The 21,142-nt window shown below is 38.7% G+C and overlaps 1 protein-coding gene and 1 long non-coding RNA gene across 7 annotated transcripts in view; one reads left to right on the top strand and one right to left on the bottom strand.

Moving 5' to 3' along the window:
* The window catches only part of STARD13 (StAR related lipid transfer domain containing 13), a 492,565-nt gene that overhangs the window by 406,188 nt on the left and 65,235 nt on the right, over positions 1-21,142 (bottom strand). The window lies entirely within an intron of this gene.
* LOC133258327 (uncharacterized) overlaps positions 1-21,142 on the top strand; it is a 52,885-nt gene that overhangs the window by 16,338 nt on the left and 15,405 nt on the right. For 3 of the 4 annotated variants that reach the window (XR_009739953.1, XR_009739950.1, XR_009739952.1), the window contains exon 3: positions 19,283-19,380. This is a non-coding gene — a long non-coding RNA (uncharacterized LOC133258327). Of the gene's footprint in view, positions 1-18,976; positions 19,197-19,282; positions 19,381-21,142 lie in introns of those variants that run through there. The other variant, XR_009739951.1, reaches the window with a different exon arrangement.

The raw sequence follows: 21,142 nt of genomic DNA, 5'->3' as shown, positions 1-21,142 counted from the left end.
CCATGTGTGCTAAGTTGCGTCAGTCTTGTTCGATTCTTTGCGACCCCATGGACTGTGTCTCACCAGGTGCCTCTGTCCATGGGATTGTCCAGGCAAGAATACTGGAATGGATTGCCATTTCCTCCTTCAGAGGATCTTTCAGACCCTGGGATCGAACCCACGTCTCTTGCATCTCCTGCATTGGCAGGTGGATCCTTTAGTACTAGTACCACCTGGGAAGCCGTAAATATGACTGTTCAGTTCAGTTCAGTCTCTCAGTTGTGTCCAACTCTTGGCAACCCCATGGAGTGCAGCACACCAGGCCTTCCTGTCCATCACCAACTCCAGGAGTTTACTCAAATTCATGTCCATCGAGTCGGTGATGCCATCCAACCATCTCATCCTCTGTTGTCCCCTTCTCCTCCTGCCTTCAGTCTTTCCCAGCATCAGGGTCTTTTCCAGTGAGTCAGTTCTTCACATGAAGTGGTCAAAGTATTGGCGTTTCGGCTTCAGCATCAGTCCTTCCAATGACCGTAAATATATATATAAATGTCATGACATGAGCTTATGCAAATTCATAAGAAAAACACCATTTCCAGGAAGCCTTCCCTGAATCCCCTGTCTGGGCTGATTAGGTAAATTATTTATGAATAAAGAAGAGCTTATATTTAAAAATAGGAAGACATTTTGAGGATTTAATACCTTTACATGATGATTAAGTCATGAAGTTAGAGGAAAGTGGCATTAAGTGAGAAAGTCAATAGAAGGCTATTTCAGCATATAAAGGTAACATCTCAATTAGAAGAGGAAGATTTAAAAAAAAGCCTGCATCAGTCAGGAAATGATAATTACAGCAAGTATTTCATCACAAATTTAAAATTTAATGGATTTATATTATTTGACTTTCAAACTATAATATACAGTATGCATATACCAACTATTTTTTGTCCTGTATTTGGTTATGATAAAATGGGAACAGAATAAATTATCAACTAAACTTTGAGGCAGAGATATTAATTTTCCTTTTGATTTAAGAGATTAGAATACAGATAAAATAAATAGAGTTACTCTTCTTATGTTAAAATTTTGCTATCCAAAGAAAAAAAAGCATGTGGCTGGTTTTTTCTAACCACAAGTTTAAAGTAAAGAATATTCTGTTTTATTGGCTCTTTAAGCTAGGCCTCCCTCTAGGTGCATCAGTAAAGAGATTAGTGAAAGAGTATGGGATAGGAAGTGACAGTTTCTAAAATCCAGCTACCCATTCTCAAGCACATGTTACATTATTTGAGGATATGATTTTTCTATCAATTAGATGGTAATACCATTCATCTTGGCACAAAATAAGCAAAATTTTGGATTGTATCAAGGTATCAATAGATGATTTAAACTTATAGTTAATGTTACCAATTTTATCTCCATATAAAAGCATGCTAATGACCTCTCCCCCACTTTTCTGAACTAGAGTATTACAATGTATTAAAAGGGAATGTAGAGGAGCCATACTTCAAACATTTATAAGAAGCATACCTATGTAATTATGTAACAACTCATCACTAAATGGATTACTTTTTCTTCATTTTTGCCGTTATCTAATTTGTTTCCAAAATGTTTACTGAAATCTCTTCATGATGCATATCTTTCTTACTTATTAGACCGTAGGCTGTTGACTTAATTTAAGGGAATGCTCCTGACTTAGATTCCTATGGAAGAGTTTCATAGAGGGGCAGCTGTGGGAAAACATAATCCCAGCTATTCCTCCTCTCACACTTTCAAGATCTGTTACCTCACACATATTGAGTCCTCCATTAAAAGCAAGGGTTATAAAGCCATGGTTGGGAAAAAACAAAAAAACAAAAACCATCATGCTGGGTTTTGTTCAGGATTTGTTTTGGAATTTTCTTTGAAGCTTTAACTGAAAGATGTTTAGAGAGACATGGCTCAAGGGAGGATATATAAATACTGTCTTCTACTGTTCCTGTGGTAGTAAATGATGTGCTCCCATTAGATGATGCTTCTTAACATCATTCATGATGTTCCCCCAGGCGTCCAGAGATTTGGAGGCATTGCACTGCACCTTGCTCTTGGTATCTCTAAGGAGGAATCCTTTGGTGGAGGTTCCAGTCCCCACAGATTGGCAGAATTTCTAGTCTGATGTCTGATAGCTCCTTCTGTGCACTTTTTAAAGTTTCTGGGCATTTAATAGATACATAAGGGAAGACATCTGCTTCTCTCTGAAGAGCTCAGATTCCATTCTGATGAGTATTATGAATTAAGGAATGACAAGTAGAATTACCTTCATTTTTGGTTGGCTTGGCAATTAAAATTCACATTACATCCCATCACAATTACCCAGGTGAGAAACTCTTCACAAAATGAACCAAATTCTTTCAACCCCTAAAATCTTTATCACAAATTCAACTTATTTTAGGGTTATTTTGCTTTTGAGAATGAACAAAATTTCCAATGTATTGGTAGTTAAAAATTAAGTGTGGTAGCTGCCTATAGTGCTTGTATCTTTCTGCATATTTTGTATTATTTATTAGTTACACAACTCAGATACTGAGCTTGCTCCCCAGTCAGAGAGACCTGGGCTATGCTCCTTGTTTATACTGTACCACATTCTTGCCCCCTGTTGTCAGCAGTAATTTTGTGTTCAAGTTCACTAACTCTCAAACAGAAACTTGAAGAGATTCTAATGCAGGGAGTGGTACGTTATACACTTTCCCTCTTTTCATGAGAGAAAGATGCTATGCAGGAGTCCAGAAATGAGACGTTACGTGGTCTGTAACAAGTGCCTGCCAGCCACAGAAATAATCCGCTCACCTTTTGTAGTGTGACTATGTGTTGTGAGAAGGGTAAAATTTAAGAAGACCTAGAAATATTCTTCTTCTGGGAATTAAGAGCATGGGAGCTTATGAGAACAGGGAAGGTAAAAAACCCAGTGCATAGATGGTTGAAAAAGAAAATAACAAGAGGGACTATTAGATTAATGACTGGAGGGTCTTAAGTCAGCAGCCTAGGAAATATTAATTAAATTTAACATCATAAACAGAGATAAATTTTTGTATATTTGCTCAAATAAACAAGCAAAGTGAAATATCTCATTTTTGCTTCCCTTGCCTGCAGAATAATTTCCTAATCTTCAGTTTTAAGTTGTCCCTAGCTTATCTTTCTGGATGCTAGGTTTTCTTTCATATAATGCAACTTCTTCAAATGACTCTGGGTTATAAACCACTTCTCTAAATACCTTCTCTACTATTTTCTAAATGTAAACTTTAATGTACTAAATGACCCAGGACATATATCCCATTTCTACATTATTGTAACAAAGAATCATGGCTTTGTAGCTTCTGTTCTTTATTCCTTTAGGTCTCTATAGTGAAAAGTGATGGTTATGGGGGTTCCTGTTCTAATTACAAGAATAGACTACTACAGCTCCAGTCAACCCTTGAGAAGCCTAAATAACGCATTTATGTAAGAAACAGCTCATTAGCCATAAAAGTTAAAAGTATAAAGTACAATGTGTATCTATATATAAAAAAAGCGTTAACATTTAAATTCACATAAAGGTTATAGAGTTCTCTGGGAAATGTATGCTCAAGTGAAGTATCTGATACTGTACATGGTAACCTATTTACTTATAAATCTTAAGTGAATGTCTGTGAGGTCAGTACTTCATTGGATCCATGCTTTATATACACAGTAAGTCCTAAAGAAGAGTTTTCCAGGTGGCACTAGTGGTAAAGCATCTGCCTGGCAATGCACAGGATGCAGGAGACATGGGTTTGATCCCTGGGTCAGAAAGATGCCCTGGAGAAGAAAATGACACCCCACTCCAGGATTCTTGCCTGGAAAAGTCCATGGACAGAGGAGCCTGGCAGGCCACAGACCATGGGGCCCCAAAGAGTCAGACACGACTGAGTGATTGGGCATAGAGCACAAGTCCTAAGGGGAGCTTACTGATCAATTTATTCTATTGAATAAATAATATGTATTTTAAGAGTTTCAAAAATACTTTGAGATATATTTTATTTTTATTTTTCATATTTTTTCTAGGGAGTTTCCTCTTTTGCCCCCATAATAAAAATCATGTAGACAAAGTATCTATTCAAATTAGCAACTTTAGCCTCTTTTTCTAAGATAACACCAAATTAAATGGAAAATTTTGCCTCTTGATCCATTGCCTGTTTTTGTTGCTTCATGGTCAGAATGCCCTGCAGTAGCACAACAGAAAGAAAAAAAAGAAAAACTTTGAAGGAATCTGAGCCTAGAAAGATTTTAGGTAGCACTTATCAAACAGCTACAAAAATATGTAACACCTTGTAGAATTTTTATATGAAAAAGAAAACCAACAGGATGAAAGGATTCTGATGCTAACTTTTGAACTAACATGAAATAAATTCAGTTTCATGGAATTACAAACCATTTCCACAGTTAAATAGATTGCACTTAATTTTGGTTCACCTTTATTAATTTTCTCTCCCCATCTAGTCTGGAAAAGCTTTGAAGGGAGGAATCCTATTTTATAAAAGATAAAGATACCAAATAATGAAATTAATTTATATATGTGGCAAATGTAAATCTGTCACATTATAATTATGCATCCTACAGTTTATCTTGAGGCAAGCAAACAAAACAACATATACATGAGTTAATTCTACTCAGCAATAACAATTTTATTTCACCAAAACAACAGGCTAAAGTCGGTTTTCTCCTGAGCACTTTAGGAAAAAATAGAGTATTTATTCCACTATAAAAATTACAGAACATTTATTAAAGTCCCCGTAAGACTAGTGGCTGAAAAATCGGTCTGTCTTCATGTACGCAAAAACCCTTGGTTTTCCTGAAAGTCACTACATGTCTCTGATAACAATTATGGCAACAGATATTAGGCATGTTTTGAAGTAAATAGGTATTCTGAGACATCTGGAGTAAAAGAAGATAATCTATGAATTTTACATTATAAGAATATTAAACATAACTGAAGTAGATTGTTCTTTATATTAGTTCAACGTAGGAAACTGGATTCAGAAAATACCTATATTTAGGACACCCTCTGGCCTGGCTTTTTACCTTTCTCTTAACCACCAGTGTCCTGGAACCCTGCTGTTAGGCATCTGTTTCCCAAAGCATATTGTATATAACATTGGTGGGCAAGAACAATAGTTTTATTATATATCTAATCACAAACTGGAATCAAGATTGCTGGGAGAAATATCAACAACCTCAGATATTCAGATGAAACAACTCAAATGGGAGGAAGCAAAGAGGAACTAAAGAGCTTCTTGATGAAGGTGCAATAAGAGAGTGAAAAAGCTGGCTTAAAACTCAACATTCAAAAAACTAAGATCATGGCATCCGGTCCCATCACTTCATGGCAAATAGAAGGGGAAAAGGTGGAGGCAGTTACGGATTTCCTTTGCTTGGGCTCTAAAATCATGTGGGATGGTGACTGCAGCCATGAAATTAGAAGATGACTGCTTCTTGGCAGGAAAACTATGACAAACCTAAACAGTGTGTTACAAAGCAAAGACATCACTTTGCCAACAAAGGTCCATATAGTCAAGGCTATGGTCTTTCCAGTAGTCACGTACTGTTGTGAGAGCTGGACCATAAAGAAGGCAGAATGGCGAAGAACTGGTGCTTTCAAACTGTGGTGTTGAAGAAGACTCTTGAGAGTCCCTGGGACAGCAAGGAGATCAAACCAGTCAATCTTACAGGAAATCAACCCTGAATGCTCATTGGAGGGACTGATGCTGAAGCTAAAACTTCAATGCTTTGGCCACCTTATGTGAACAGCGACTCATTGGAAAAGACCCTGATGCTGGGCAAGATTGAAGACAAAAGGAAAAGAGGGATGAGATGGTTGGATGGCATCAATGATGCAATGGTCATGAACTTGAGCAAACTGCGGGAGATGGTGAGTGATAGGGAGGCCTGGTGTGCTGCAGTTCATGGGGTCGTGAAGAGTCGGACACTACCTGATGACTGCATAACAACAAAATATGCCTTAGAGTAACAAACTTCAACACAGCTTGATGAAATTTTGTTGAACCTTTTTCTTTGAAAGGCATTTATAAAGAGCATTCTTAGTGATTTTGTTATCTTTTAATGCTTTAATAGCTAACTTGAAACCATTAGCAGTCTGATGGCACCTAGATGTACTGATCTTTAAATTAGTTCTTTCAAGTTGTCACTTCAGTTCAGTCGCTCAGTCATGTCTGACTTTTTGCCACCCCATGGACTGAAAGACGCCAGGCTTCCCTGTCCATCACCAACTCCCAGAGCTTGCTCAGACTCCTGTCCATTGAGTCGGTGATACCATCCAACCATCTGATCCTCTGTCATCCCCTTCTCCTCATGCCTTCAATCTTTCCCAGCATCAGGGTTTTTTCCTGTGAGTCAGTTTTTTTGCATCAGGTGGCCAAAGGATTGGAGCTTCAGCTTCATCATCAGTCCTTCCAATGAATGTTCAGGACCGATTTCCTTTAGGATGGACTGGTTTGATCTCCTTGTTGTCCAAGGGACTCTCAAGAGTCTTCTCCAATACTGCACTTTGAAAGCTTCCAAGTTCTATTATTCAGTAAAAGCAACACCCAGCATCTCTGAAGGATTTCACATTTTACAAAAGTCCTTTCAAATACATTTTATCATTAATCCTTATCACAGTCCTGATTAGTACGCATAATTATTTCCATTTCTTAATTACAGACACTGATTCTTGATTACCTGATTTGCATAAAGTATGACAAGTGTATGCAGCACAGACCTTGGATTCAAACTAAACTGAACCAAGTCCACCTACAGGATATTTGGTCATGACGCTGGCAGTCATGATGGTGAAAGCCTCTACTCTATGGAAAAATAAGCTCAGAGTAAAATGGGCAGAGATCTCTTCAAGAAAATTAGACATACCAAGGGAACATTTCATGCAAATATCGGCACAATAAAGGACAGAAATGGTATGGACCTAACAGAAGCAGAAGATACTAAGAAGAGGTGGCAAGAATACACAGAACTGTACAAAAAAGATCTTCACGACCCAGATAATCATGATGGTGTGATCACCAATCAAGAGCCAGACATCCTGGAATGCTAAGTCAAGTGGGCCATAGGAAGCATCACTGTGAACAAAGCTAGTGGAGGTAATGGAATTCCAGTTGAGCTATTTCAAATCCTAAAAGATGATGCTGTGAAAGTGCTGCACACAATATGCCAGCAAATTTGGAAAACTCAGCAGTAGCCACAGGACTGGAAAAGGTCAGTTTTCATTCCAGTCCCAAAGAAAGGCAATGCCAAAGAATGCTCAAACTGTTCCACAATTGCCGTTATCTCACACACTAGTAAAGTATTGCTCAAAATTCTCCAAACCAGGCTTCAATAGTACATGAACTGCGAACTTCCAGATGTTCAAACTGGATTTAGAAAAGGCAGAAAAATCAGAGATCAAACTTCCAACATCTGCTGGATCATCAAAAAAGCAAGAGAGTTCCAGAAAAACATCTACTTCTGCTTTATTGACTGTGCCAATGCCTTTGACTGTGTGGATCACAACAAACTGGAAAATTCCTCAAGAGATGGGAATACCAGACCACCTGACCTGCCTCCTGAGAAATCTGTATGCAGGTCAAGGAGGAACAGTTAGAAGTGGACATGAAACAACAGACTGGTTCCAAATCGGGACCATTACGTCAAGGAAAGGAAGAGGAGTATGGGAAGGAGTACGTCAAGGCTGTATATTGTCACCCTGCTTATTTAACTTATATGCAAAGTACATCATGAGAAATGCTGGGCTGGATGAAGCACAAACTGGAATCAAGGTTGCCAGGAGAAATATCAATAACCTCAGATATGCAGATGACACCACCCTCATGGCAGAAAGTGAAGAGGAACTAAAGAGCCTCTTGATGAAAGTGAAAGAGGAGAGTGAAAAAGTTGGCTTAAAACTCAACATTCAGAAAACTAAGATCATGGCATCTAGTCCCATCTCTCCATGGCGAATAGAAGGGAAAACAGTGAGAGACTTTATTTTGGGAGGGCTCCAAAATCACTGCATGGTGATTGCAGCCATGAAATTAAAAGACGCTTGCTCCTCAGAAGAAAGATTATGACCAACCTAGACAGCATAGTAAAAAGCAGAGACATTATTTTGCCGACAAAGATCCATCTAGTCAAAGCTATGGTTTTTCCAGTAGTCATGTATGGATGTGAGAGTTGGACTATAAAGAAAGCTGAGCACTGAAGAACAGATGCTTTTAAACTGTGGTGTTGGAGAAGACTCTTGAGGGTCCCTTGGACTGCATGGAAAACCAACCAGTCCATACTAAAGGAAATCAGTCCTGAATATTCATTGGAAGGACTGATGCTAAAGCTGAAACTCCAGTACTTTGGCCACCTGATGCGAAGAACTGACTCATTTGAGAAGACCCTGATGCTGGGAAAGATTGAAGGCAGTAGGAGAAGGGGACGACAGAGGATGAGATGGTTGGATGGTATCACCGACTCAGTGGGCATGAGTTTGAGTAAACTCTGGGAGTTGGCGATGGACAGGGCGGCCTGGTGTGCTGCAGTCATGGGGTCGCAAAGAGTCGGATATGATTGAGCAACTGAACTAAACTGAACTTAAGGTGGGCTTTCAGTTTTCAAAAGGTTTTTCCCTCATAAATACTGCATTATGAAATATCAGCTGTTTAATATTGTTGTACTTAAAAAATCAAGAGGCTCATCAGGTATGAGAAGGGAAGGAGTCTGTGTGTTTTCCTGTATCTAAATTTTACCTGAATAAAACAAGAAGGGAATTATTAATAACCAATAATGCAATGAAGCAAAAGGATATAAATAATCACAATTATTGATAATAACATAAGCTCCAGAGTAGAGAACCCAGAAAAGACCCACACAGATTTAATCAACTGATCTTTGACAAGGGAACACAAGCAATTCACTGAAGAAATGATAGTCTTCTCAACAAATGGTGCTGGAACAATTGGACATCTGCATGGAAAAAATATATAAATCTAGAAATAGACTTTACAGCTTTTGCATAATTGACTCAAGAAGGATCATAGACATAAATTTAAAACACAGAACTATAAAACTCTTAGAGGGTAACATATAAGACAATCTAGATGACCTTGACTTGTATGATGACTTTTTAGACATAACACCAAAAGCATAATCCAGGAAAAAGTTAAAAATTCAAAACTTGTGCTCTGTGAATGACACTGTTAAGAGAATGAAAAGATCAGCTAAAAATAACTTGAAAAATATATATCTGATGAAAGACTGATATTTAAAGTAGAGAACCTTAGCATGCAACAGTAAGAAAACAACCCAATTTTAAAATGTCCAAAGAACTTGAACAGCAAAGAAAATATACCTTGACAAAATTTCATAAATATATGAAAAGATACCCAACATTATCTTCCAAGGGGATCACAAATTAAGCCAACGATGACATGCAACTACATACCTGTTAGAATGGCTAAAATTCAAAGTATTGACAGTACTAAACAGTGGTGAGGATATGAAGAAAGAAGAACTCTTTTCCATTAATGGTGAGAATGCAAAATGGTAAAGCTTTGGAAGATAGTTTGACAATTTCTGACAAAATGAAACATACTCTTACCATATAATCTTGCAGTCGTGCTCCTCAATATTTACCCAGATGGAAAACTTATGTCCACACAGAAATCTGCATGCAAATGTTTATTTCAGCTTTGTTCATAATTGCCAAAACTTGGAAGCAACCAAGATATACTTCAGAAGGTGAATGAAATAAGCTGTGGTGCATCCAGACAATGGAATATTACACAGCATTTAAAAGAAATGAGGTACCAAGTCATAAAAAGACATGAAGAAACTTATGTATGTAGTGCCAAAGGGAAAGAATGCAATTTGAGAAGGCTACATACTGTATGTTTCCAGCTATATGACATCCTGGAAAAAACAAAATAATGGAGACAAATGAAAAGATAAGTGGTTGCAAGGAATTCTGGAGGAAAGATAGAGCCATGAATTGGTGGAGCACAGGTGATTTTCAGAGCAGTCAAACTATTCTGTATGACACTATAATGCGGATATATATCATGAAATTTTTGTCAAAATCCGTAGAATGTACGACAGAAAGAGTGAACCCTAATGTAAACGGTGGATTTCAGTTAATATTCAGTTAATATGTTCAGTGACTAATCAGTTGCAATAAATGTACCACATGAATGAAAGATGTTGATGATAGGGAAAATAGTGTTGGGATAGGGAAAGAGGGAGACATGAGGTATTTGGGAACTCTGTCCTTTCCACGCAGTTTTTCTGGAAACCTAAAATTGGACTAAAAATAAAGCCTATTAATTTAAAAATGCATTTTAAAAACCACATGTAAACCCCACCCCCCCCAAAAAAGAACTCCACATTTATAAAAGAATGTGAAGGAGGTAGATGAGTTGTAATAATCGAAGGAAATCAGTTTGATTCAAGGCCAGTATGGCCCCACTTTGTACCTCCAGAAGCAAGATAGACTGTTGTTATCATGACCTTAGACTTAGAAAACACACACACACACACACACACACACACATATAAAATGTCCAACTCCCAGGGGAATACAAAAATTATCGAAACTATCATAACTGAATACTTCTTAAGCCCAACTCTTAAGCTCAACTTTAATATTCATTCAAAAATTACAATTGCAGTGGCCTTAAGGACATATTAATGTTCTCCTGTTTAATTTTGAACTTGCTACACAAGTTTAAATAAGTTAGAATTTGATATATTAAAATACATCATAAAGAAAAGTGAGAAAATTTTCTAGACAATTTTTAAATTAGCTTTCCCTCATGCCCATTTTCCCTGTAATTTAGCTTTTGAGAACAGAAGGCTATTTGTTAGACTATTTCAGTATTTATCACTCCTTCATTAGAATTCCCATCCCAAAATGATTATAGAAAAAATTTTCTGAGGATAGTCACCCAAAGCTTTCCCCACCATAATCCTGTAGGATTTGAAAAAAATTTGAAAAACTTTCTAATCAGTGTATTTTTAGGATATCATTGGACTCCCAGTGGACCCAAGATCAACTCTATAGCTGTTTTGGTAGTTAGTTATTGTAATACGGTAACCCTGTAACAGATTACATAAAAATAAAAGTTTACCAACAGTATCCTTTTGAATTTGTTATTGCGTTGTCAAGGTATTTCAGTTGATGTATTTTTCATCCCATTTTACATATATAGTACATAATTTCAAACCATGAATATTTATAATACCAAAGTAACTAACTTATGGAAGGAGGAATTTATTATTAATTAACTCAGAAGGAATTGATTATTTTTAAAGTTACAGTACTTCATGGTAAAGATAATAACATTGAAAATGAATGATTTGATGAATAACTGCACTTGAGTACAACAGTGCTAGGCACATACATATAAATAGGTAATTGAAGAATGGAAGACTGAATGAGTGAACAAATATGTACTCCTTAATAGGAGAGGCCAAGAGGAGCTACCCCACGTCCAAGGTAAGGAGCAGCGGCTGCGCTTTGCTGGAGCAGCCGTGAAGAGATACGGCACGTCCAAGGTAAGAGAAACCCAAATAAGATGGTAGCGCTGAGAGAGGGCATCAGAGGGCAGACAGACTGAAACCACAATCATAGACAGCTAGCCAGTCTGACCACACAGACCATAGCTTGTCTAACTCAATGAAACTAAGCCATGCTGTGTGGGGCCACCCAAGACGGATGGGTCATGGTGGAGAGGTCTGACAGAATGTGGTCCACTGGAGAAGGAATGGCAAACCACTTCAGTATTCTTGCCTTGAGAACCCCATGAACAGTATGAAAAGGCAAAAAGATAGGAAACTGAAAGATGAATTCCCCAGGTCAGTAGGTGCCCAATATGCTACTGGAGATCACTGGAGAAATAACTCCAGAAAGAATGAAGGGATGGAGCCAAAGCAAAAACAACACCCAGCTGTGGATGTGACTGGTGTTAGAAGCAAGGTCTGATGCTGTAAAGAGCAATATTGCATAGGAACCTGGAATGTTAGGTCCATGAATCAAGGCAAATTGGAAGTGGTCAAACAGGAGATGGCAAGAGTGAATATCAACATTCTAGGAATCAGCGAACTAAGATGGACTGGAATGGGTGAATTTAACTCAGATGACTGTTGTTTATCTACTACTGTGGGTAGGAATCCCTTAGAAAAAATGGAGTAGCCATCATGGTCAACAAGAGTCTGAAATGCAGTACTTGGATGCAATCTCAAAAACGACAGAATGATCTCTGTTCGTTTCCAAGGCAAACCATTCAGTATCATGGTAATCCAAACCTATGCCTCAGCCAGTAACACTGAAGAAGCTGAAGTTGAACGGTTCCATGAAGACCTACAAGACCTTTTAGAACTAACACCCAAAAAAGATGTCCTGTTCATTATAGGGGACTGGAATGCAAAAGTAGGAAGTCAAGAAATACCTGGAGTAACAGGCAAATTTGGCCTTGGAGTACAGAATGAAGCAGGGCAAAGGCTAACAGAGTTTTGCCAAGAGAACACACTGGTCATAGCAAACACTCTCTTCCAACAACACAAGAGAAGACTCTACACATGGACATCACCAGATGGTCAACACTGAAATCAGATTGATTATATTCTTTGCAGCCAAAGATGGAGAAGCTCTGTACAGTCAGCAAAAACAACACCGGGAGCTGACTGTGGCTGGGATCATAATTGCCAAATTCAGACTTAAATTGAAGAAAGTGGGGAAAACTAGACCATTCAGGTATGACCTGAATCAAATCCCTTATGATTATACCTATTATATCATACCTATCAAATCCTTATATGATTATGTGGAAGTGACAAATAGATTTAAGGGACTAGATATGATAGACAGAGTGCCTGAGGAACTATGGACAGAGGTTCATGACATTGTACAGGAAACAGGGTTCAAGAACATCCCCAAGAAAAAGAAATGCAAAAAAAGCAAAAGGGCTGTCTGAGGAGGCCTTACAAATAGCTGTGAAAAGAGAAGCAAAAAGAAAAGGAGAAAAGGAAAGATTTACCCATTTGAATTCAGAATTCCAAAGAATAGCAAGGAGAGATAAGAAAGCCTTCCTCAGTGATCAATGCAAAGAAATAGAGGAAAACAACAGAATGGGAAAGACTAGAGATCTCTTCAAGAAAATTAGAAATACCAAGGGATCATTTCACGCAAAGATGGGCTCGATAAAGGACAGAAATGGTGTGGACCTAACAGAAGAAGAAAATATTAAGAAGAGGTGGCAAGAATACACAGAAGAACTGTACAAAAAAGATCTTCACGACCAAGATAGTCATGGTGTGATCACTCACCTAGAGCCAGACATCCTGGAATGTGAAGTCAAATGGGCCTTAAAAAGCATCACTATGAACAAAGCTAGTGGAGGTGATAGAATTCCAGTTGAGCTATTTCAAATGCTGGAAGATGATACTGTGAAAGTGCTGCATGCAGTATGCCAGCAAATTTGGAAAACTCAGCAGTGGCCACAGGACTGGAAAAGGGCTGTTTTCTTTCCAGTCCCAAAGAAAGGCAATGCCAAAGAATGCTCAAACTACTGCACAATTGCACTCATCTCACACGCTAGTAAAGTAATGCTCAAAATTCTCCAAGCCAGACTTCAGCAATACATGAATGATAGACTTCCAGATGTTCAAGCTGGTTTTAGAAAAGGCAGAGGAACCAGAGATCAAATTGCCAACATCTGCTGGATCATCGAAAAAGCAAGAGTTCCAGAAAAACATCTACTGCTTTATTGACTATGGCAAAGCCTTTGTGTGGATCACAACAAACTGGAAAATTCTGAAAGAGGTGGGAATACAAGACCACCTGACCTGCCTCTTGAGAAACCTGTATACAGGTCAGGAAGCAACAGTTATAACTGGACATGGAAGAACAGACTGGTTCCAAATAGGAAAAGGAGTACGTCAAGGCTGTTTATTATCACCCTGTTTATTATCACCCTCCTTATTTAACTTATATGCAGAATACATCATGAGAAATGCTGGGCTGGAAGAAGCACAAGCTGGAATCAAGATTGCCAGGAGAAATATCAATAACCTCAGATATGCAGACATCACCCTTATGGCAGAAAGTGAAGAGGAACTAAAGAGCCTCTTGATGAAAGTGAAAGAGGAGAGTGAAAAAGTCGGCTTAAAGCTCAACATTCAGAAAACGAAGATCATGGCATCTGGTCCAAAAACTTCATGGCAAATAGATGGGGAAACAGTGGCTGACTTTATATTTTTGGGCTCCAAGATCACTGCAGATGGTGATTGCAGCCATGAAATTAAAAGACACTTACTCCTGGAAGGAAAGTTATGACCAACCTAGGCAGCATATTAAAAAGCAGAGACATTACTTTGCTAACAAAGGTCCATCTAGTCAAGGCTATGATTTTTCCAGTAGTCATGTATGGATGTGAGAGTTGGACTATAAAGAAAGTTGAGTGCCAAAGGATTGATGCTTTTGAACTGTGGTGTTGGAGAAGACTCTTGAGAGTCCCTTGGACTGCAAGGAGATCCAACCAGTCCATCTTAAAGGAAATCAGTCCTGGGTGTTCATTGAAAGGACTGTTGTTAAGGCTGAAACTCCCAATTTTGGCCACTTGATGTGAAGAGCTGACTCATTTGAAAAGACCGTGATGTTGGAAAAGATTGAAGGCAGGAGGAGAAGGGGACGACAGAGGATGAGATGGTTGGATGGCATCACTGACTCAATGGACATGAGTTTGGGTAAACTCCGGGAGTTGGTGATGGACAGGGAGGCCTGGTATGCTCTGGTTCATGGGGTCGCAAAGAGTCAGACACGACTGAGCGACTGAACCAAACTGAAACTTAACAAGGAAAGATTACTGACATTTATTGAGTATCTACTAGGCAGAGGCATTCATTATCATGAAACACCACAGTCAGTTCTCATACAAGCAATTAAAGATGAGAAAACTGAGACTGAGAAAGGTTAAGCTGATTGTTCAAGGTTACACAGCTATTAAATAGCAAGGTGGAAAGCAAACTTGGAAGTGTTTTTGACCCTTATTCTCATATTTTATTTGTTCTATATTGATTAGAGAGTTGACTATGGAGATGTGAACATTTATGAATGAATGAATTATGAATTTATGAATGAACATTTATGAATTCTCAAATATCGGTTAAAAAAAGCCTTTTCTTCTCCATGTTTTGACCTCTGTTCTTTGCCCAGTAAAAGAAGGTTGAATTAAGAATATGCTAACTGTCCTTACATAACCTCAGAGAGCCCTGACCTCTCTGGTTCCACACAGCATATGGATGCCAATGTCCAGAGTGCCCTGAGATGGGCCCCCAACCTAACTTCTTTCTCAAGGAAGTTTCTAACTAAGCTATGAGAAAGAATTTCATTTTCAAAGAGAAACTTGTTAACCTACATCTATTTCTAATTGATGTAAAACAAGAACTGGGATCACGTTTCTCATATCTCTAACCTAGTTTCAGCCTCCACCAATTCAAACTTTTCCTGGAAAGGTCAGTATAGTGGGGATGAGCAGAGACTTTTTTCAGCATCACCTCCTCTAATCCACTCCTTTTTGCCCTGAAAGTTTTCTGTGAACTCTGTTTTGAGATGCCATTCAAATTTCATTAATTTCATAGACCTACTGACACCAGAAAGATTGTTTCAGTTGCTTTGTGTTTTCTTTTGCTACTTGAAGTCAACAGAATTTACTTTACAAAAACTATCACTGTTAGTCAACTTTAATAATCATAAACCTAGTGATAGTCGCATATCTATTATAATCCAAATGGGCACATGGAAACAAACATTATTATTGGTGTGAACCTTTGAACCCTGACTAACTCATGCATTAAGAGTTGACATTATGTGAAGGAATTATCAATGGAAAGATTGTCGTACCGAAGAATCTCTAGCTGACATTCCCATTTAGGACCAAAATGTGCCTTATTTCCCACTTTTCTTTCAGCACTGGGTGCTGAAGTGGCTTCTTAGTCTTTGCACAGCTTTATCTCAGACTTTTGATGGCTCTAATAGTTGAGTCTGTACTTCCTTTACATTTTGACAGACAGGCTTTTCTCTGTTTTTATACTTCAGCATCAGTCAACCCCTAACCATGATAAATAATAACCTTGTATGCTCCTTGTTCTCTTTCCTGATGTTTAGGAAAAGGCATCATTAACCCTTGACGTTCAAGAAAATACACCAATGCATCTATTTCCCTGTTACAGCCCCACTAGAGTGAATTTCAGCAACTTATATCTTCAAACCATATGCCACTGCACCCAAATGTGGATTAGTAAAATGTGGCACATACATAGGATGGCAGATTATTTCACCTTAAAATGAATGAAAGTCTGGTATACACTGCACAGTGGATGAACCCTGAAGACATTATATTAAATGAAATAAGCCTGACTCAAAAGGACTAATACTGTAGGATTCCAATTATATGAGGTACTTGGGTGACCAGATTCATAGAGACAGAAGATAGAATGGTGATTGGAGAAATGGAGTGAAGGAGCCAGTGTTAAATGAGTACGGTTTCAGTTTGGGAATATAAAAAATGTTTAGAAATGAGTGGTGGTGATGGCTGCACAATAATGTGAATCTATTTAATGCTACAAACTGTACACCTAAAAATGGTTAACATGGTAAATTTGATGTTGTATGTTTTTACCACAATAAAAAGTAAAAACTTGAAAAAAAAAAACAAAAATACAACTGGAAATGACTAAAGAAATTTAAGAACGTATATTTAAGAAAAGCACTTTTGTTATTCAGTCAATAAATACTCTATTTTTTAAAGATAAGAAAGGGAAGAGATTAATATATTAAACCTTATTTTAATAGGTCAGAAGTGAGGCCACAAGAGGTTAAAATTCTGAGTTAAGAAAACAATATGGCAGAGCTACAACTAGAACTCCTACAGAACTAGGACAGCTACAACTACAACTGTGACTCCCAAACCAGAACCTTTCTATTCCCACAGAATCAATTCCCTTTCTTTTTGTAATAGCTGATATTTTTGATACATAGTCCTTAGAATAAAGGAAGGATGGCTAAACTTCTGGCAAAAATATTAGTAGGTTTCCTTAGTATTGCATTACTTACAGCTGAATAATGTTCCCAGGCCTGCTGCCCTCTTGATAGTCAGAATAAGGCATCTTGACCAACATGCCATTTAGTGGAAGAGCCAGATGTTAGATGAGCACACAGACCAGTTATCTGGTCCTTGTAGTCTTGTTAATTAGTTGGTAAATCAGACATCCAAAGTTGTGCAACGTATTTTGGTGAGGGATGGCCACAGTGTACTTATGATCATAATGTATGAATTCTAGCATGTGCATTGACCTCTGAGGGAATTTCCCCTCTCCCATCCTATCTTGGGTGAACTTGCTCTGACATTAGTTCTCACTTGAGACTTCTGTCAATCACTCAGAATTTGTGCTTGTGACAGCAGTGATGCTCTCCACTTCTCCCTATTTGATTAATTTTCATATAATATTAAACACGTTCCTTGTAGTTAAAATCTTGCAGCACTAGAGTCTTCATCTGACTCTTGATCAGCAGTAATGGAGTTATATAAAACTGCCATGTCCAGAAGCCAGGCCATCATGTGAATTGCTTTATCATCTTGTCTCTAATCCTAACGTCAGCCCTGCAAAATGGGCTGGATTATTTTCATTCTGAAGATTATAAAACACTCAGATTAAAATGGTTTTATCTGATTCCTTATAAACAACTACCTACATACCCTTGAATTCTTCTGCTTCTCACTCATTATAGTCATTGCTGGTTCTTAAACATTTCTTTAGTGCTCCTAACTCCCAGATATCATTCAGATCTTTCCTCTACACTACACCTGCCTAGACTCAGGTCAGTTCAGTTCAGTCGCTCAGTCGTGTCTGACTCTTTGCAACCCCATGAATCACAGCACGCCAGGCCTCCCTGTCCATCCCCAACTCCCGGAGTTAACCCAGACTCACGTCCAGCGAGTCAGTGATGCCATCCAGCCATCTCATCCTCTGTCGTCCCCTTCTCCTTCTGCCCCCAATCCCTCCCAGCATCAGAGTCTTTTCCAATGAGTCAACTCTTCACATGAGGTGGCCAAAGTACTGGAGTTTCAGCTTTAGCATCAGTCCTTCCAAAGAAATCCCAGGGCTGATCTCCTTTAGAATGGACTGGTTGGATCTCCTTGCAGTCTAAGGGACTCTCAAGAGTCTTCTCCAACACCACAGTTCAAAAGCATCAATTCTTCGGTGCTCAGCCTCCTTCACAGTCCAACTCTCACATCCATCCATGACCACAGGAAAAACCATAGCCTTGACTAGACGGACCTTTGTCAGCAAAGTAATGTCTCTGCTTTTCAATATGCTATCTAGGTTGGTAATAACTTTCCTTCCAGGAGTAAGCGTCTTTTAATTTCATGGCTGCAGTCACCATCTGCAGTGATTTTGGAGCCCAAAAAAATAAAGTCTGACACTGTTTCCCCATCTATTTCCCATGAAGTGATGGGACCAGATGCCATGATCTTCGTTTTCTGAATGTTAAGCTTTAAGCCAACTTTTTCACTCTCCACTTTCACTTTCATCAAGAGGCTTTTTAGTTCCTCTTGACTTTCTGCCATAAGGGTGGTGTCATCTGCATATCTGAGGTTATTGATATTTCTCCCGGCAATCTTGATTCCAGCTTGTGTTTCTTCCAGTCCAGCGTTTCTCATGATGTACTCTGCATATAAGCTAAATAAGCAGGGTGACAATATACAGCCTTGACATAGTCCTTTTCCTATTTGGAACCAGTCTGTTGTTCCATGTCCAGTTCTAACTGTTGCTTCCTGACCTGCCTAGACTAGTGCTTCTCAAATTTTAATGTGAACCTTTAGTATTACCTCCATATCTGGCTAAAATGAAGATTTTGATTCAGTAGGTCTAGGGTGGAATGTGAAATCTTGCCTGTCTCATGTTTTTTCAGATGCTGCCAGTGAGACTGATCCTCAAATCATAGCTTGAGAAGCAAGATTCTAAAGCTGTGCTTCCCAGTATGGAAACCTTTAACTACATATGGCTGTCAAGCATTTGCAGTGTGCTAGTCTGAAGTGATCACTTTCGCGTGTGTGTGCTCAGTCATGTCCGACTGTTTGCGACCGTATGTACTAAAGACCCCCAGGCTCCTCTGTCCATGGAATTTTCCAGGCAAGAATACTAGAGTGGTTTACCATTTACTTCTTCAGGGGATCTTCCTGACCTAGGGACTGAACTTGCATCTTCTGCATTGCAGGCAGATTCTTTACCACTGAGCCATCAGGGAAACCCAGTCTGAACTGAGATATGCAGCAAATGTACACACTGGATTTTGAAGACTTAGTCTAAAACAATGTGAGTAAAATACCTAATTTATATTGATTGCATGTTAAAATACTTTGAACATGTTGGGTTAAATGTAATGCATTATTAAAATCAACATTGCCCATTTGTTTTTTTTTTCCTTTTAAATTGACTCCTGGAATATTTAAATTTGCACATGTGGCTAATGTCTTTCCATTGAACAACACTGCTGTAGAGAATCCTGAATCTCCTCCACTCATTCAAATGTCTCTTCTTTAAGACCTGGATCAAGTAACCTTCCTCTAGTGTTTTCCTTATATTCTCACCTCAGGTGACCTCTCCTACTCTTCTAGCTCCCAGGGCCCATTTGTCATTTAGCACACACTGCCTTGTGTTGCCTATATCTTGCTGGCTAGGCAGTGAGTTCCTGAAATTCCAAGCTTATATATCATTACTTATTAGATTGTATCTTATTCCTCTTTGCTTTGACAACCCCTAGAAAAGAACCTACTTTCTAATAGATTTTCAGTGGTGGCTGCCGAATAAATTAGCCCTAAAAATCTTCTGTGACTTTGTGTGTCTCAAAGTGCTAAGCACTATGCAATTAAAAAAGAAAGGTCTAAATTAAAGTGTGAATCAGTTCCAGCCAACCTCAGTGCAATGATCAGTGTGTTCTTGGGGCTGCCTGACCTGCTGTCCTCTCTGCTAAGAGAATTCTCCATAACTGTAATAGAAACCTAATCAAAACATAATTAGGAAGGCAAACTACTGTAAAAAGCCATCATATAATGCATTCCAACAAGAGATTGGGGGATTATCTGCACCACTGGTTTCCTCCTTTAGGATAATTAAACGTTGATTGAAAGAGAATTGCTTAAAAATAAAGAAGGTGACTGCTTCTCTTCAGTACGATTGTCGTAATTGAAATGAGGAATTTGAGAAGGCCCTTGGCTAGAAGTAAGGGGCATGTTCCAAATGTTATGTCAGACAGGATTTAAGAAGCATTTACTCATCTTCAGTTTGAGGTTCAAGGATCGTTGCCTTCTAATGTACTTCCTGGTAAACATTCATTCATTCATTCGTTTATTCTTCACTCACCCACTTTCTCACTCACTTATTTACCCCTTCACTTAACTCAACAGGCTTACTTCTTCACCCAGCAATCTATGGAGCACCTACAGTAAGTCAGGTACTGGTGAACCAGGATTCATGAGGCAGTTCAGTGCAAGAGACAGACACCCATAACATCTTAAATAAAAACGAGCTTTCAGATGATTCTCTTTCCCTGCTAATTTCTGAACTAGATCTGGTACCTTGTTTAATTTTCTGACCAACCATTCATACCCCAGTATCACTATGCAGTTTGGAAAAAAATAATTTTATGTCCTCAAAGCATTTTGAAAGGGGCATTAAACATATCTAGTCCCAAAGATGCTTTGAGGACCTACTATTTTTTTTCCAGACTACAATTTTTTAAAAAAGGTCCTTGGCACTTGTATACTACTACTACTACTAAGTCATTTCAGTCGTGTCCAACTCTGTGCAACCCCATAAATGGCAGCCCACCAGGCTTCCCCGTCCCTGGGATTCTCCAGGCAAGAACACTGGAGTAGGTTGCCATTTCCTTCTCCAGTGCATGAAAGTGAAAAGTGAAAGTGAAGTCCCTCAGTTGTGTCCAACCCTCAGCAACCCCGTGGACTGCAGCCTTCCAGGCTCCTCCGTCCATGGGATTTTCCAGGCAAGAGTACTGGAGTGGGGTACCATTGCCTTCTCCGGGCACTTGTATAACAGCAATATTATGGAAAATAGTCCC

Source organism: Bos javanicus, chromosome 12, assembly GCF_032452875.1.
Source record: "Bos javanicus breed banteng chromosome 12, ARS-OSU_banteng_1.0, whole genome shotgun sequence".
Lineage (NCBI taxonomy): Eukaryota > Metazoa > Chordata > Mammalia > Artiodactyla > Bovidae > Bos > Bos javanicus.
This window is presented reverse-complemented; position numbering and strand designations above follow the sequence as displayed.